The 18695-nt window shown below is 46.4% G+C and overlaps 2 pseudogenes; both read left to right on the top strand.

Annotated features, from left to right (window-relative positions):
• The first annotated feature begins 6539 nt into the window (after window positions 1-6539).
• Window positions 6540-6872, top strand: LOC104968608 (protein FAM32A-like; annotated as a pseudogene).
• A 1604-nt stretch (window positions 6873-8476) lies between these two features.
• On the top strand, window positions 8477-18322 carry LOC112442417 (zinc finger and SCAN domain-containing protein 5B-like; annotated as a pseudogene).
• The last annotated feature ends 373 nt before the right edge of the window (window positions 18323-18695 follow it).

The following is an 18695-nucleotide window of genomic DNA, read 5'->3' as shown; positions in this document are numbered from 1 at the left end:
CCTCAAGCGAGACTGGCTAATCAGAGGGTCTGGGGCCTGAAAACAAATCTCTATATAGAGAGGCAGAAGGAAATGGCAAGGGTCCTGCTGTACCCCATCAGCACAGTGATTGTTAAGGGCGGGTTAACCATTTTTAGTATGACGTCATTTAGATAATCCAGTTATCCATGGATCCAGTTTCACATGGACAAACTGCACCAGAAAAAAAACACAGTTTATCAAAGAGCCTCCATGTTGGTTTATCTGGTAGACTTCTCTGATAGCTCATTCGTAAAGAATCTCTTGGAAGCAGGAGACGCTAGAGTTAATTCCTGGTCAGGAAATCTGCTGGAGAAAGGGATAGGCTTACCCACTCCAGCGTTCTTGGCTTTCCCTTGTGGCTAAGCTGGGAAAGAAGTTAAAGTGAAAGCTTTCAGTCATGTTCCGACCCTTTGTGACCGCATGATTATACAGTCCATGGAATTCTCCAAGCCAGAAGACTGGAATGGGTAGCCGATCTCAAAAAATCTTCCGACCTGGGAGCAAAGCCAGGTCTTCCCGCATTGCAGCAGATTCTTTACCACCAGGAAGCCCGTGCACTTTGGCATTAAGATTATTTTTTCTGGTCTAGCAAAATCTTTTTTCATTTTACCTGGAGAGTTGGAAGAAGTCAAAGCATAGATCTGAGTTTTAAACCAGTTTGGTTCGCCTAGCGTCCCGGTGGCTCAGTGGGTAAAAATCTACCTCAATGCAGTTAAGACGTGGGTCACTCCCTGGTTGGAAGATCTTCTCGCCAGAAGGAAATGGACAACCCACTCCAGTATTCTTGCCTGGAAATTCAATGACAGAAGAACCTGGTGCGGGCCGTGGAATAGTGAGAGTTGGACACAACTCAGTGACTTAAACAACCCTTTAAAATTCCGCATGGTTAAAGATTCTGTGGAGAGATCAGGAGTCCTCCTGTATGTTCTGCAGGGCATGTGCCACTTTTGGGTTGCAGCCTGACTTTCAGTAAGTAACCACTTGGTGTGGCACAGACACTTGTGCGTTCAGGATTATGGCCGTTTGGCGACTATTCCAGACCCCACAAATGTACATTCTTAGCCATATGACTAAGGAATTTACTAGCAAATGTAGCACATGCTTCTAGAAGCCCATGAAAAAACCAAATTCACCCCTACGTAAGGGATTTCATCTACCTTTCCCAGCAAATGTATTCACTGTTCAGAAGAATGGGGGCAAAAAGATAAATGAACAAGACTGTTCATTTTTATTCACCCTTCCAATCTCCTCTACATTGCCTCACCCCATACCCAATACCTTTTCTTCTCATGGTACAATAATCATATTGAATTGGTCATTAGTCCACCATCATTCTGACATCCAGCTTATGGGAAAAAATGGTTGAATGTCTGAATGCCCCTAGATTTGACTTCTGTAGTCTGACTATGGTTCCTTGCTGTCTTTCAAGAAATTTGAGTGTGTGAGACTCCTCAAAATAGGATATGAACAGCAGTGCCAGTTTTTATATGATTCGGTCAAACAAGCCACCAGGCGAGGCTCTCCATCAGTGATTTTCTTCGGGGAAAAAAAATAGGAGGAAAGACTATTTAAACACTGCAATTTCCATGAGTATAGTGCCGTTGGAAACGTTAAGCAAAGAGATTGTCCACCCAAAAAATTTCCTTTGTTCTCACCAGGATTATATCTCCAAGGAAGGGACGCACAAAAGATCCAAAGAGAATCAAGTTCCGGATCACATTACTTGTTATGTTATGAAACACACAACATACAGTTTTGATCTTTTATAAAGTGTAACAATCTGTTCCACGCAAGTTTGTTCACAATTGTTGTGCAACTGTCAATGTTGTTATTTCCAACTTTGGCTCAACACCCCAAGAACAAAATGTGAATCATGAAAAGTCCCTCCCCATTCTCTGCCCCCCTCCCCCTTTACCCTGGTCAATCCATTATCTACCTGCATCTATGGGTTCATTCAGTTCAGTTCAGTTCAGTCGCTCAGTCGTGTCCAACTCTTTGAGAACCCCATGAAAAATGCAACACGTCAGGCCACCCTGTCCAACAGCTCCCGGAGTTTACTCAAAACTCACATCCATTGACTCAGTAGATGACATCCAACTGTCTCATTCCTCGTCATCCCCTTCCCTCCTGCCTTCAATCTTCCCAGCATCAGGGTCTTTTCAAATGAGGTCAGTTCTTTGCAATTCAGGTGGCCAAAGTATTGGAGTTTCTCTCAGCTCCAAATATTCCAATTGAATATTCAGACTGAATTTCCTTTAAATGGCACTGTTGGAATCTCCTTGCAGTCCAAAGACACTCAAGAGTCTTCCCCCAACACCAAGTTTCAAAGCATCAATTTCTGCCTCTCAGCTTTCTTTAAGTCCAACTCTCACATCCATAACATGACTACTGGAAAAAACCATTAGCTTTGGACCTAAGCTGGACTTGTTGGCCAAGTAATGTCTCAGTTGTTACTATGCTGTCTAGCTTGATCATAACTTTTCTTCATTGTGGAGCAAGAGTCTTGTTTAATTTCATGGCTACAGTCACCATCTGCCGTGAGTTTGGAGCTCCCCCGCCTCGAAATAAATTATCTCACTTTTTCCACTGTTCCCCATCTGTTTGCCATGAAGGGATGGGACCGATGCCATGATCTTAGTTTCTGAATATTAGTTTTAAGCAAGATTTCACTCTCCTCTTTACTTTCATCAAGGGACTCTGGTTTCTTCGCTTTCTGCCAGAAGGGTGTGTCATCTGTGTATCTGAGGGTATTGATATTTCTCCTGCAATCTTGATTCCAGCCTTGTGTTTCATCCAGCCCAGCTTGTCTCATGATGTATTCTGCATATAAATTACATAAGCAGGTGTAACAATATACATCCTTGACGACTCCTTTCCATTTGGAATCAGTCCGTTGTTCCAAGTCCAGTTCTAACTGTTGCTTCCTACTGCATACAGATTTCTCAGGAGGCAGCTCATGAAGTCTGGCATTTCCTGTCTAACAATTTTCCACAGTTTCTTGTGATCCACACAGTCAAGGGCTGTGGCATAGTCAATAAGCAGAAGTAGATGTTTCTCTGGAACCCTTGCTTATTCAATGATCCAATTGATGTTGGCAATTTGATCTCTGGTTCCTTTGCCTTTTCTAAATCCACTTGAGCATCTGAAAGTTCATGGTTCACTTACTGTGAAGAGTGGCTTGGAGAAATTTGAGCATACTATGTAGCATGTTCGATGATGCATGTGCAAAGTAGCAGTAGTTTGAACATTCTTTGCATTGCCTTTCTTTGGGTGTTGAATGAAAACTGACCTTTTCCATCCTGGGCCATGCTGACTTTTCCAAATTGCTGACTTATTGAGCGCAACATTTCACAACATCATGCCTGAGGATTTGAAATAGCTCAACTGGAATTCCATCACCTCCACTAGTTTGTTCATAGTGATTCTTCCTAAAGGCCCACTTGACTTCACATTCAGGAATGTCTGGCTCTAGGTGAGTGATCACACCTTTGGAATTATTGGGTCGTGAAGATCTTTTTGTATAGTTCTGATATTCTTGACCTCTTCTTAATATCTTCTTGCTTCTCTTGGGTCATACATTTCTGTCCTTATTGTGCCCATCCTTGCATGAAATCTTCCGGCAAATCCAAATCCTTTCTCACACCCCGGAGGGACCACTCCTCACACACTCTACCTTCTCCTCCACTCCCAGCCACTTGGCCACACTGACCACACCAAGCCCAACTGGCTTTGCGGTCTGGGTTCTAGGTTTTCCTCCACTGTCTGGAAAGTCCTTCCCCGACACCCTCAGGCTGTCTTCGATCTCCACACAATCAGTGGTTCTTTTGAGACGGACAGGCCTGGTGTTGCTTTATCACCCGGCATCTCACTCCATCACCACGTTTCCTCAATAGCAGTTTCTCAGCCTCGGTATGTATTTTATTTTTAACTCCATTTGTTTTCGGCTGTGTGGTCTTTGTTGCTGCTCGGGCCAGGGCTCCTCTCCAGTCACGGGGCACAGGCTTCTCCTGCAGTGACCTCTCTTGTGTGGACCCCAGGCTCTCGGGCTCTGGGCTTCAGTAGTGGCGGCTCCAGGCTGGTGGGTTGTGTCGCACGGCCTTAGTGCTCCTGAGCCCTGGACCTTCTTCGGGTCAGGGATGGAACTCGTGTCCTCTCATTGGCAGGCACAGCCTTTACCTCCGAGCCCCCAGGGAAGCCCTATTATCCACTTTCTTAACTACTACTTAACTGTGTTTTTGAAGTCTTATTCATATTTCATCATATTAACTTCTTGTGTTGATTCTTCGATAATGGTTCTAATACCCTGTTTCTGAAGAGACCAGTCTTTATATTCTATATTGCTTCTTTGAATTAGTTGCCTCCATCTTGGGCCTGTAAGTTAACATCCTTTGAGATAGAGGAGTGACAGAGGATGAGATGGTTGATGGCATCACCAAATTAATGGACACGAGGTTGAGCAAACTCCTGGGGATAGTGAAGACAGGGAAGCCTGGCGTGCTGCAGTGCATGGAGTTGCAAAGTGAAGTGGCTCTTTGTGACCCCATGGACTGTAGCCAACCAGGTTCCTCCGTCCATGGGATTTCCCAGGCAAGAATACTTCAGTGGGTTGCCATTCCCTCTCTCTGGGAACTTCCCAACGAGGAGCAAACCCATGTCTCTTGCATTGGCAGGCGGATTCTTTACCACTGACCTCCTGGGAAACCATGAGAGATTCTGAGAATGACCCAAGAAATGAAAACAAATGCGACCCTGGAACTGAAGTTAACTGTATTACAACAATCAAGATGACACTCATCAGACCAGTGATGACCACTTTAAGATGTTGTCAGAGCTGACTACACTGTTTCTGCCTGTAGCCCCCCTCTCCATATAAAAGCTGTCACTCATTAATTGTCCGGGTGGGAGGTGGGGGAGTCGCCATTGGACAAACGTCTGCGCCCACCTCCACAGTTGTTGGAGAAGGAATGGCAAACCCAGTCCAGTACTCTTGCCTGGAATGCCATGGACGGAGGACCCTGGTAGGCTACAGTCCACGGGGTGCAAAGAGTTGGACATGACTGAGCGACTCTCTGATGCTTTCTGATGCTTTCTCAGGAGCTCTCCATTTGTTGCTTTCCTGCACCTTCTCAAGGCCCCCTGGGCTGGGTCCCTTATCGAGGTGGCCCTCACAGTCCTCCCCTGTTCTTCCGAGATTTTCCCATCGTTTCCAGGAGTTTTGCCTTGTCTATGTCCTTTTTCTTCTTCCGCCACTAACCAAACTAGTTAAAACTTTCAGATACCTTGTTTGACTCCTTCCAACTCTCCAGGTTAAATGAGAAAAGTATTGATAGACCAGGAAAAACAATCTTACTACCAAAAAGTGCAGGGCTCCCTGGTGGAAGCAATCTGCCTGCAATACGGGAGACCTGGCTTTGATACCTGGGTTGGGGAAGATCCCTTGGAGAGGAACAGCTACCGACTCATCTTCTGGCGTGGAGAATTCCAATGGACTGTATATCCACGGGTTCACAAAGTGTTGGAACATGACTGAAAGACTTTCACTTTACTTCTTTCCCAGCTGAGCCACAAGGGAAGCCCAAGAAAACTGGAGTGAGTAGCGGTATCTCTTCTCCAAGCAGATCTTCCGACCCAGGAATTACTACAGCATCTCCTGCATTGTAGGTGGATCTCTTTACCACCTGAGCTATCAGAGAAGTCTACCAGAAAACCAATTGGAGCCCTTTAATAAATTGTTTTTTTTTCCAGTGAAGTGTCGTGTGAAACTGGATCTGTGGATAAATTGGATTCTAAAATGAGGTCATATAAATGGCTTGAACCACCCTTGCACAATCGCTGTGCTGATGGGGTAACAAGCAGGGACCCTTGCCATTCCCCCCGGGCCGTCTATAAATTAGATGATTTCAGCCCAGAACACATTCTGATAGCCAGTCACCAATGAGGAGGCCTGAGGGCAAGAGGGCTTCCTAGGAGAGTAAGTGATGAGTGAGAAACGTCTAAGGAGAAGGGTTGGAATCAATACAGAAGGAGGTGGTGGGTTAAGGCTGGGTTTTCTACTCACCTGCATCAGCTCAAAGCCTGTTGAAAGCGTGGATCTCCCTTAAACTCCATAAAACTATGGTTGACTGCTGACTCTCTGTGAGGAAGAACTGACTTTAAACATGTAAATGGAACTTGGGAAATATAATGGAACACAGATCCTTCTCTGCAGAAAAGACATTTTAAATAAGAGGTTCTTTCAGGTTCCCCCCTGCCTGCCTCCATCTGATTTAGTAGTTTATAAATCACTGATTTATAGGTGTTGCCACCCTCCTGCTGTGGTGTGGTGTGCTGCATTATTCATCCAAGGCTTTCTGACCCTGGCCCCCTGGGTAAAGCAGAGATGTTCGTCTTGTTCATTGTGTTAACCCACAGAGGGAACCTCTCGGATTACACAGGAGAACGATATCGTCCCAATTTCAATTTGAGAAAACTGACCCCGCACTCTTTCCATTTAGAAATCTGAATCCAAGAATGGCAGCATGGACGCCTACAGGCAGGTCAAAAGGGACCCCTGAAGCTGAAAGGAGTCACAGAGCTTGGGTGACAAGCGGAAGAAGAAAAAGGACAGAGACAAGGCAAAACTCCTGGAAACGATGGGAAAAATCCAGAAGAACCAGGAGGAGGAGCTGAGGCGCCACCTCACAAGCTGTTCCCCAGCCCAGGTGGCCTTTGAGAAGGTGCAGGAGATGCGACAAATGGAGAGGATCCTGAAGAAAAGCATCCAAAACCCACAAGCAGAGAGTGGAGGACTCAACAGGCACCTGGACACACTCACGACACTATGACATCCTAAAGTCAGCTGGACCAAGTAGCCGCCCCACCCAGGAGATGGAGTATTGTCCAGGGAAAGCAGGAAGCAGAGTTGGGGTCATCTCTGGAGCCTTTGGAAACATTCTTTACACACATCCTTTTGAGCCTCTGCTGAGCCTGCGTTATCAAAGTAATGGCTCTTATTCTGGAACCACATTAAAGAGAGACGGCCATTTAAATTAAAACAACGAAAAGCAACATCCATGTCCAATGGTTCATTCAGCCTCCGGACCTGTGCGTTCACCAGGAGACCCACGTGGGCGAGAAAGCCCTACAGCTGTGATCTCTGCCCCAAGAAGTTCCCCACGATCACGCTGACATGCTCACCACAGAGGAACCACACCCAGAGAAGCTTTCTGCTGTGAGCACTGTGAAAAAGCTTTCACTCACAGTGGGTAAACCTCAGTGGTCACACACTGGGTCGAGCTCTACATGTGCCCCCAGTGTGACCTGCCTCTGCTCCCTGGGGTCTCTCACAATCCCACCAGGAAACCCATTCCGAACCACTGGCCCAGGACCCTGCCCTCAGGTCCAAGTCGTTTCTGCTCCAAGAAGAAATCAAATGATTTGTCCACTTCTGTAAGACAAAGGATGGATGACATGTGAAGAGCTTCGGAGGATATGTGGTCCAGGGCTTCCATTTACATGAATGAGGAGGACATTAGTGATGGCTTATCGTTCCCTTTGGATTTTGTTTCTACCTTAGTGTAGCCTGTTTCAAAAAGTTTTTGCTTCCTTTGTGTATTCTTCTACTGAAAGCATGTCTCATTAGTTATCAGAACTTCATCAGAAAACTGAGCCTATTGTTGACTGCCTTCTGTTAGGTGGACTTCACTGTAAAACTGCATGTTCCTGGCACAGAGGCCAGGCTCTGCCGTGGGAATTTAAATTTAAATAAACACATTTTGTCAAAGAGTGTCTGGTATCTTTCTAAGACTTTTTCTTACAGGGAATAGGTGATAGCCGTGGTTTTGCCTACATGGCTTTACTATGCTGAGGTAGATTGACTCATGCCATACTTTCGGATTCTCCCAGTGTTTCGAAAAAAGGAAGGATTCCGAAAGTGATAGGTGTCTTTTTCCTATGTTTGTACAACTCTATTCTTCAAAAAGCCTACTAGAAATCGGCGTCTTCAAACCCTTTAGCCCATCGATGATTTTAGAAAAGCCTTTGAAGACTTATCTCAACAAGAACAGAAAGAAGAGACAGGAGTCAAACCCGATGTGGCTCCCACCACATATCTCATGACTCCGTCAAACCTCCAGGCAGTGAGACCAAAAATTCAGAACATTAAAACCGTCCCGTTCACCCCAAAATGCAGTCCCCAAAGTCCAAAGTCAATCAAATCCAAAAGGAAACCGAGGGATTTCCCTAGCGGCCCAGCGGGTGAGCTAGCGCTCCCTCTGCAGGTGGCGTGGTTTCCTTCCGCGGCCTGGGAACTGAAGCCCGCACCTGCCTCCCTGCTTGGCCAAAGAATAGAACAAAACAAATACACAGAATCTGTCGCTAAAATCACTATGGAGGCCTCTTTAATAAATCATGGTTGTTTCTGAGAGATTTCATGGGCAATCGAACCCTGTGATTAAGTAAAGTGGGATTATCTAGAATGGTTTGCCGCGCCCTCAACGAATCCATGCGCCGATGCGTAACAGGCCGAGAGGTCCGGCATTTCTTCCAGCTCCATAGAGAGACGCTTCTCCGCCGGCCGAGTTTAGAGCAAGTCCCCAACTGAGGAGGACCGAGGGGAAAGCTTCAAAGAGGTAATTGATGGAAATGTCTAAAGAGAACGCTGAAGTCAGGCACGTGGAAGTGGGTGTTCAGTAAGTTCCTGGCTTTCTGTTCACCTTGCATTTGCTCAGAGACCGTGTGAAATCCACCGATCTCCCTCCAGCCACACGTGAACTGTGGTTCATTTGTGGAATCTTTGTGTGAGATGAGATTGTTTCCACACTCCATGGTGTCGTGTGTGTGGTTCATTTTTCTCACAAGGGCTTTAAGCACTGCCGTGAGACACCACACAGATTCTTGTACTATAAGATGGATGTCGAGGAATAAGAGAATGGATTCTTGTCCCTGGTGTGAAAATTCTGAGGGAGAATAATGCCCAGTATTGGGACGAGGGATGGTAGGTGGATGAAATAAAACTAATTGGCTGCAATTCGTTTCTTTTTTGCCCCCATATTCTGAATACTGAATCTTACTGAGAAAAGCAAGAGGAAATTCCTTTTTCATCGGGTCATTGTGCCTCGCACTCTCAGAAAGCATTTGCCCAGAGGTCCTACTGAAGAAGCTCTACAGTCGGTATGGCTGAGAAACCAGACAAGCGGTCGTGGCCGCTTCGCGGACATCCGGAGCAGGTCGCCAGCGTCTGCCCCGCCAAGGACACCCCGAAGGAAACCCCGACTCCGACCTTGAAAAGTTGCGCTCGCTTTCCCGAACATTTAGCAGCTCGGACGAAATCTGACCCGATCAAGGCTCTGAGGAGGCTCCATGAACTCTGCAGTCTGTGGCTGAGGCCGGATCTTCACACCAAGGAGGAGATGGTGGACAGGCTGGTGCTGGAGCCAGTTCGTGATGTGCATGCCACCGGACATCCAGGTCTTAGTCAAAAGTAGTGGTGCCGAGACTTTGTAAGGATCTGGAAGAGGTGCTGAGAAAGAACAGAAACTGCAGAAATGGGTGAGTGGGACCCTAGTGGACCCTGTGAGACAGGGAACGTGGCATGAGGGGCTGGCGAGCTGGGAGATAAAGCAGAAGGATCAGAGGGCTTGGCTCTAATCAGTGATTCCACAGGCGAGCCTTGCCCTGTGGCATCACTGGAGATGTTTCTTTGTCCTCACTTTGAGGTGGTTGGTCTTTCAAATGTCATTCCCAGAGGTGGGCTCCTAAGTAGGGATATCAATGAATACCTTTTGGATTTTGTGAAGGGAGACTTCCTATTCTGAATTTTCTCACAGGCTGGTGTCCCGTGTCCAAGGCGAGGATTTTTGATGCCAGTCTGGGTGTTGAGATTAGGATCTGAGGTCAAGTGAAGGGCACAGTGAGAGGAGACCAGCCAGGGAGCCCTCAGTCTACAGTCAGTGTGGTCCCTCCAGACGAGGCCAGCCGGAAAGGCAAGACGGGCAGCACTGCCAGGAGCCAAGGACCTTCGACGGGGCAGGTGAGTGTGATGTCCTGACCTCCAGTCTGGGAACAGGTAGAGAGGGTCGGATGGGCGTGGCTGAGAAGTAATTGGGGAGTTGGCAAAGGACAGGAATGGACCCACTTGCCTCCAGGAATTCCCATGGATGCATTCATTCCCGGCCGTTTTCCGTCCCAGTTGAGAATGAAGACAGTCCATCTTTCATCAGTCCTTTCACCATGAAAGCTTGTGGCCCTAAGATGAGGCAGAGGAGTCCTGTTTCCACGGGATGCTGCTGGGTTCCATCAGGGGTAAATGAAACTCACAGCTGTTTCCACCCATGATGGATTTCGTCAGAGCTACTCTAATATTGGGGGATATTGTAAACCTGAATTGGTAAATAACAAGTTCCCGTTGGAGTCATTTTCCCCCTCAGATTTTGGAGTATGCCTGGAGACAGTGGATTTTTTGGAAAATGTGAATGGGGGAGGAGATGCTACTGATTCTCACGTGAATAAGCTACATAGTATAAATAGAGCTATATCAGTATAACAGCTATACGCTTATCATCTATTATGCCCCAGGCCACCTTTCCTGTCGAAGAGAAATCCAGGCAAGGTATCAACAAGTGGTGAAGTCAGGAGCCCTAGAGCCAGAATCCCTCTGCTTTCAGATTCAGGCCTGGAGAATGTGAGATGAGGTGGAGAGATATGTGCCAAAGATAATTGGCAGAGCCAGCTGTGAAGTCTGGACTTTCGCCAGAGGTGGTTGGGTATAGATCAAGGACAGACATGGGAATCAGAAGAGGACTGCCAATCAGGGTGATGGAAGCAGTCAGGGCATATCCTCCCAATGATATCCAGAAAGCGGAGTGTGAGATCAGGGTACGAGCGGGTGGGAAAGAGGAGACAGAGCTTGCCGTGGGCTAAGGCAGTGGGATTGACTCTGCTTGTTGCCCCTTGTCCTAGGGCCAGAAAGCTCTCCGCCGGAGACCATTCCCTGAAACAGGTGAACTGGAGGTTGTCAGAACGCCCTCCAAGGAGTACTTGGAGAAGGACCTGCTGGAAGACACAGGAGTGACAAGAACCCTTTTGTCTCAAGAGCTGAAACTTCCAGGATGATCAGTGTGAAAGTATTAAAACTTGGAGACCACAGGACGGTACAGACTGCCTCACTGATGTCCAGGAAGGGGTACCACATCCATCCCTTGGTGTTGTGGGGTAGGAGTTGGTTCTCCAATGCCAACCTTCTCCATTTCCAACGTATTCCAGAGTGGTTTCATCAGCTAGACTCTTAGTAGTTTGGTTTGCTGGAAGTCTGTAGCCAAGATTAGGATGGTTCCAATGAGGCAGGCACCATGAAAATGCTCCTTGATAAATAGGTGCTGAATTCTTCTTTCAGCAGATTCTGGGGGGCAGAGAGAGAGGGGAGAGTCCCCAGGAAGGAAGTGAATACTTCAAATGTGGCTCCTGAACCCTTTCCCTATTGTTCCAGAGGAGATGTTTCCACTCCAAGTGGATCCAGACGAGGTCCTCTGAAGAATCCAACATGTCAAAAGGAAGCAGGACAGCACTCCCACTTGCCAAACGATGTGGGTCAAGAACAGCCAACGTGTTTGGACCAAAGAGAGTTTCCAGGACAGCTTTGGGTCCCATTCCGTTGTTGCATTGGCAGCATGGGACCCACCAGTCATTCTGAGGGAGCAGGAACCCCGGGACGGGCAGCCTCTGAATGCAAGGTGTGCAAAAAGAGCTTTCCTTATCAATATCAGCTACTTGCACCAGAGGACACACACAGGAGAGAGGCCCTTTCAATGCGACATCTGTGCCAAGGTCATACAGCCCTTCAGACCTGCGGGTCCACCAGCGGATCCACACTGGTGAGAACCCTCAGCGTGATGATTCTGCTCAAGAAGTTCACCACAACTTCCCACTGCGCAGCTCACAAAGTGACCCATTCCAGGAGAAGCCTTTCCGCTGTGAGCACTGTGACAGAGCTTCGCCACTGAGGAACCTCATGTTCACCATCACCCACCTGGAACCCTAAAGCCCTACTGTGCCCCGAGTGTCACAGGGCCTTCCAGTATCTGGGGTTTCAAATCCACCGGAAAATCCATTCCAGATGACTGGCTAAGGACCTGCTCTCAGTCCAGGTCTTTTCTGTTAATGAGAAAATTTGAGAATGATTTCACCTGTGTGATACAAAGTGTGGCTGACAGGGAGGGGCTTAGGAGACTGTGGAACCCAGGGATTCCTGACGTGAATAGGTACATGAGTGATTGAATTGAGTATGTACTTATTTTTCCCTTGGAATTGTTTTTCTACTTGCTATAAGACTATAGTTATTCTTTTTCATTTGTGATTTTCACATTGGAGGAGAATTGCCTACGAGGTTGACTCTGGTTTTCTTACATGTTTTCGCTGGTGTTGTTCTTGTTCTTCTCAAGAAGCTGTGTCTCACTGGTTCCTCAGTACCTCATCATCAGAAGTGAGGCTACTGCTGATTGCCTCTTGTCAGAGTGATACCTTGTAAAATAGGATGGCTCCTAGCAGGATGGTGGAGAAGGCCTTGAGCCACTCCAGTACTCACTTTTGGTAGAAATAATCCCATGGATAGGAGGGCCTGCTGCGGCTCGTCAACTGGAGAAATGGTCGCTGATAGAGATCGGACAGACAATGCAAGACTTTTAATTTCACTTGTATCATTTCATGGCTATAATGTAGAGATGAAATGAGTAACCGCACTCAGTGTTTTTGCCTGGAGAATATCACAGCAGGGATGTGGGGCTAGCTTGAAGGCTGCGGCTGCATTATGGGGATCAACCAGAGTTGGCATGTGTGACGGATTAGTCAGCTTAAAGCACGCAGCAGCAGCAGAAGAAATGGCTAGATTAATACAGTAGCAGTGTCAATTTAAAATTTAATAAAAACACATTTCTTATCAAAAGACTGTTGTGGGTTTTCCTTCTTAAGACTTTGCTACAGGTGGGTGATAGCCCTGGTTTTGTCTAGTGTGGCCATTATATGTTGAATAATGTTCCTTTAATAGTTTGGATACTGCTTTCCATTAGGTATTAGAAAAAGAAAGGCTGAGTTTGATAAGTGTCATTTTTTCCCTGTGCTGCTAATGCTGCTAAGTCATTTCAGTCATGTCGACATGTGGACCCAATAGTGGCACCGACAGGATCCTCGGTGTCCACGGCAGAAGGGAAGAAGACTGGTTGCATTCTTTCCATGCGCATGAAAGGGAAATGTTGAAAGTGTAAGGCGCGTAGTCGTGTCAACTCCATAGCAAACCTATGGAATGTAAGCCCACCAGACATCCTCCATCTCATAGGGATTTTCTGGAAAGATGGATCGGCGCCATTGCCTTCTCCTTTTTTCCTACATGATGTACAACTAGTTACTGGATGTTGTAATGTGTTTTATCGTAGCTCATTGAAGTGGTATCATTATTATCACGACTGACGAAAAGTTTTATGACTTATTTCTGAGAAAGAAAAGATTAGTAAACCCAATTTGATTACAATCATCGGATTAACTTATGCAAACTGGCCTAAGTTCCAAGCAGAGAGAAAAAATTCCCAAACAGATTAGGAAAATCAATCTGTTCCCCAGAATAATTTGCCATTCCATCTAAGTTAAAGTAAAATAAAATACAATAGAGATAGTTTTATGCCAAACAATTATAGGTGGCCTCTTAATGGTTCTTCCTGTTGCATGTCTCCACAGGAAGAATAGGAATGTACCAAAAATTATCCAAATAGTTCTTCATTCTTTTTCCAATCACATAGGGAATGAATGAGAGTTATGGCCTTGGAACTACCTGGGAGTCCACCCGAAGCTCTATAGTAATATTATGATATTCAGCTTCTCCATGACCAGATTCTTTGAGAACCAGTGTGATCTTAGGAGTCTGGAGGGCAAGAGACCTGCCAGGGTGAAGTGATGAGTGGCACCTCAAAGGAAGATGCTAGAATCAGACACACGGGTGGGTTTCAGAAAGATCTTGCTTATCTGATTCATCTTACATTAGCTGGGAACACCCTTGTGACAGGCAGACCTTACTGCTAACCACGTGTAATCCAGCTCTTCTGAAGGGAGAGAGAATGAATTCGCGACAAGTGATTGCTGTGATGAGATGGTGTTATTCATCAAGGTTTTAAGGCTGCACCCACTTGGCCATTTAAAACTCATTATATGTTATTATTAATGTTATATAAGTTTTTAATTCATGTTCATTTTGGTGGGCTGGGTCATTCTTTGCTGTAGAGGCTTTTCTTAAGTATAGGCTAGAGTTGAGGAGTATTGATCTAGCGAGGGTAAGGCTTCTTCATTGTCGTGTATATCTACTGTGCAAGCAAGATGGGAGTCTAGAGCTCGGGTCAGTAGTTCTTCTCAGACTCAAGAGTATCTGGTGGCAAGGGCGTAAGAGCAGCGGGTCTTCCATTGAAGGGATCAAATACCATGTTACGCTGCATTGGAAAAGAGATTCTAGCTACTGGTGACTCTACAAAGCGAAGTCCTTATGGTCATTTCTTGTGACAAGGACAGTTTCATGAATATTGAATGAGTCGAGCAATGGATGTCAATAATGGGATGTAGGGGAGACAGAAGGGTATGAGAAAAATGAAACCCATTTGTTTCTTTCTTTCTTTTTTTTTTCTCGTTATTTAGACTGCTAACCATATTTATGCGTGTGGAAGAAGCCAGAGAGAAATCATTTCCTATAGGCAGTAACTGGCGACCGCACTGTACTAGAAGCATTTGCTCAGAATCTACTATGGTAAATTGCTCCATAATAACAGCTGGAGGAAGAGTTTGTTTTTGGCTTGTGGACCTACAGACATGCCTGGGGGTATGACAGATCATGGGTCGTGCAACCCAAGAAATCTAACTGGAAAATCAAGATGGTGACCAGGAAACCTCGGCCGTCGCTGGTTCAAGAACATTTAGCGCTTAGATAGAGGAGTCATACCCTCGGAAGAATTGAGGAGACTCGTGAACTCGTGGCATCTGTGGCTGAGGCCTGGAATCTTCACACCAAGGGCGATATGACAGGCTGGGTGAGAGTTCGATTGATCGTGCCTAGAGTAGGAAGGTCCATAATGACTCAAACGAAATGTGTGCAGGATTGCAAAGCTGGAGACAATGACTGCGATGTAAGCAAAAGACCAAGAGAACTGGGTCTAGTAGGACTTAGTGATGAATGTGGGCAGGGTACACCGTGAAGTCTTGCGGGAATCGACTAAGTATATTGGATCTGCGGGGGCTGTATCAGTGGTCTCCAGAACAGGTGGAGAGTAAGTTCACAGTTGGGCACGAGTTAGGGAAGAATACATTTTTGTGCTGTCTCACTCCAGGAGTAAGATCTTTTAACCCACGGGGAGCTTCTATTTCATGCTATATTGGATGCTGATAGCTACATTTCCAGCGTCTATCGAACGATTATCTGATTGTATTTCTCTCAACATACTCTTGCATACAAGGGCAGAATATTCTTAGTGACTGATCCCTGACATTGAGATGTTACAAGCCAGGCGGTGGAAATGGAACGATAGAGAAGTCCCGTGCAGGGACCGCAAATCCCTCAAGGGTCATTACTCAGAGGATGGGCCAAGGACGAACCAAGAGCTGCAGGAATCTGCTGGGCACAACCTTTAGGAGCAGTGTGAGATGCGGTGGGAGCAGATAGAAGAGAGGCAGTGGGTTGTGGCTGCTGGTAATGGGAGATTTGGCAAAGGGACAGGAATGACATTGCTTCCAGGAATTCCCGTGGGCATTCATTCCTTTAGGCATTTTTTCTAACAGTGTGAGAAGGAGTAATCCTCTCTGTCCCTCTTGACTATGAAGCGCTTCTATCTTAGGAGTGGGGAGAAGGGAATCCTGTCTTCCTGATATTTCATGCTAGGTTCAATTGCTGCAGGTAATGCACTGACAGTGATTTACCCAAAGGCCACTTTGCACAAGGGCATGTCTAATTTCAGAATATGATCATTCCTTGCAACTGAAGGAGTTGACTCCAAAGTGGACTCTATTGCCCCCCAGTAGCATTGGCTTCCCTGTGCTGCAGATGGTGAAAGAATCTGCTGACAGTGCAGGAGACCTGGGTTGATCCTGGGTCAGGAATCTCTTCTGGAGAAGACAATGGCTGCACACTCTATGTTCTTGCCTGGAGAATCCACGATGAACAGAGGAACCTTGGCAGCTATGTCCAGGGTTTGCATGAGTCAGAGACAGAGACTGAACGACTCCCTGACAAGAATTAATGGAAGACAGTTGATTTGTTCAAATAAGTGGGATATAGGCAGGGGATGTTACTGAATTGCATGGAGTAGAGACCAAGAATAACTGGTAATTCTTCCTATGTACTGGGTAACCACCATCACAAAGATGAATCCAGCAAAGTCCCAACAGTGATTGGGTCAATAGAGCTGGCCATGAGTTCTTTACTTCCAGAGATCAGGGGCAGGCAGGAGTGGTATAATTTGGAGAGACCTATGCATGAGAAGTCAGAGTGCAACTGTTGATTGCTGATTTGATTGCAAGATACAGTCTGTATAGATCCTGGACAGGCTTGAGCTATCAGGAGGTGTTATCAATCAGGGTTGATGGGGTGGACCAGACGAAGTCAGGGCATATCCCCTAAAATGACATGGAAGTTGAGTCTTAGATAAGATAAAGGCAGATGGGGAAACAGGAAAAGTTTTCACATGGACTAAGGTAAATGGCTTTGACTCTGCTTGTTGTCCCTTGTCAGGATGAGAGAGCATCTCCCCCAAGAGACTTGTTCTGAAAGGTGAGGCTTGGAGGGTAGACGCCCAGGGAGAATTGGAGAACTTGGAAGACAGGGGGAGGAGCAAAACCCTTCATCTCAGGACCAGAACTCTGATAGGTCCTGGTGAGTATTCAAAACTGGAATTCAGCAGAGTTAGTGACTCCCTCTTGTGGTGCATGGGCTGGGTAGCAGCATCACATCCTGGATGGGTGGGTGGAGATCATTTTCCAGGGCCAACCTTCTCTATCATCAATTCAGTGTCCCACCATCCAAGTCTTAGCTTGGTTGCTTGATGGGAACTTCTCAGCCAAATCAGGGTCCAGTAGGGTCGGCAGCACAGAAAATGCTCCATGTTAAATGTGGTGCTGAATTTCTTTCAGCGGATTCTGGACACATAGAGAGACAGAAGAATCCTCAAGAAGAAACTGGTATTTAAAATGTGGCTCCTGAACCCTTTCCTCCTGTGTTCCAGAGGGAGACGTTTCCACTACAAGGGGATCCAGACGAGGTCCTCTAAAGAATCGCAGACATGTCAAAAGGAAATGGGACAGCAGTCCGACTTGCCAAGACGTGCGTCAAGAAGCAGCCACGTGTTTGGACCAAGAAGAGTTCTCAGGACAGCTTGGGTCCCATTCCATTGATGCATCTGGCACCGTGGGACCCACCAGTCTTCCTGAGGGAGCAGAAACCCCGGGACGGGCACCCTCTGAATTCAGGGTGTGCAAAAAGAGCTTTCCTTATCAATCTCAGCTTACCCTGCTCCAGAGGACAAACACAGGAGAGAGGCCCTTTCAATGTGACATCTGTGCCAAAGGGTTCATACAGCTTTCAGAATTGCGGGTTCATGAGCAGATCCACACTGGCGAGAAGCCCTACACTGTGATCTCTGCCTCAAGAAGTTCACCCAGGACTCCACACTGAATGCTCACAAGAGGACCCACACCCAGGAGAAGCCTTTCCACTGTGAGCACTGTGACAGAGCTTTCAGCCACCGAGGGAACCTCAACGTTCACCGACGCATCCACTCTGGCCTCAAGCCCTACGTGTGCCCCGAGTGTCACGGTGCCTTTCGTCACCTGGGGACTTTCAAACGCCACCAGAAAATCCATTCCAAATGAGTCACCCAGTACCCCACCATCAGGTCCAAGTGCCTTCTGCTCCGAGAAGGAAATTCTGGATTATTTGTCACTTATGTGATACAAAGAAAGGGTGACATGTGAAGAACTTACGATCATACTGGAACCCATGGGGTTCCTTTCACATGAATTAGGTGAATATTTGAGTGGTGACTTATCGTTCCCTTCAGAATTCGTTTTCTACTTTAGTGTAGCCTGTTTGTTTGTGATAAGTTCTGGCTTTGTGTTGTTCTTCTTTCAGTGAATGCAGGTCTCATTAGTTTTCTTCTTCGTGAAACTGAGGTGACTGCTGATTGTCCCCCCATTAGAGAACATTTCATCGTAAAATAGGATGCTCCTAGCAGAGTGTCCAGATGAAAAAGAGGATCACCACTGAAATTTAAATTTCAAATAAACAAAGACATTTCTGTCAAATAAGTGTCCTGTGTATTTCGGCTTCCAGGATTTTTTTTTCTTTATTTTATTTTTTATCTTTACTATCTTGTATTGTTTTTGCCATGTATCAACATGAATCTGCCACAGGTATACACATGTTCCCCATCCTGAACCCTCCTCCTTCCTCCTTCCCTGTCCCATCCCTCTGGGTCGTCTCAGTGCACCAGCGCAAAGCATCCACTATTCTGCATCGAACCTGGACTGGCGACTCGTTTCATATATGATATTATACATGTGTCACTGCCATTCTCCCAAATCATCCCACCCTATCCCCAAGATTTTTTATGTGGAGTAGATGATAGCTGTGGCTTGTTACATGGCCATTATTATGTGGAAATATCATCCCTCTGTAAGGC

This window comes from Bos taurus, chromosome 18 (assembly GCF_002263795.3).
Source record: "Bos taurus isolate L1 Dominette 01449 registration number 42190680 breed Hereford chromosome 18, ARS-UCD2.0, whole genome shotgun sequence".
Lineage (NCBI taxonomy): Eukaryota > Metazoa > Chordata > Mammalia > Artiodactyla > Bovidae > Bos > Bos taurus.
The sequence above is the reverse complement of the archived record's forward strand: the minus strand, read 5'-3'. Positions and strand labels throughout refer to the sequence as shown.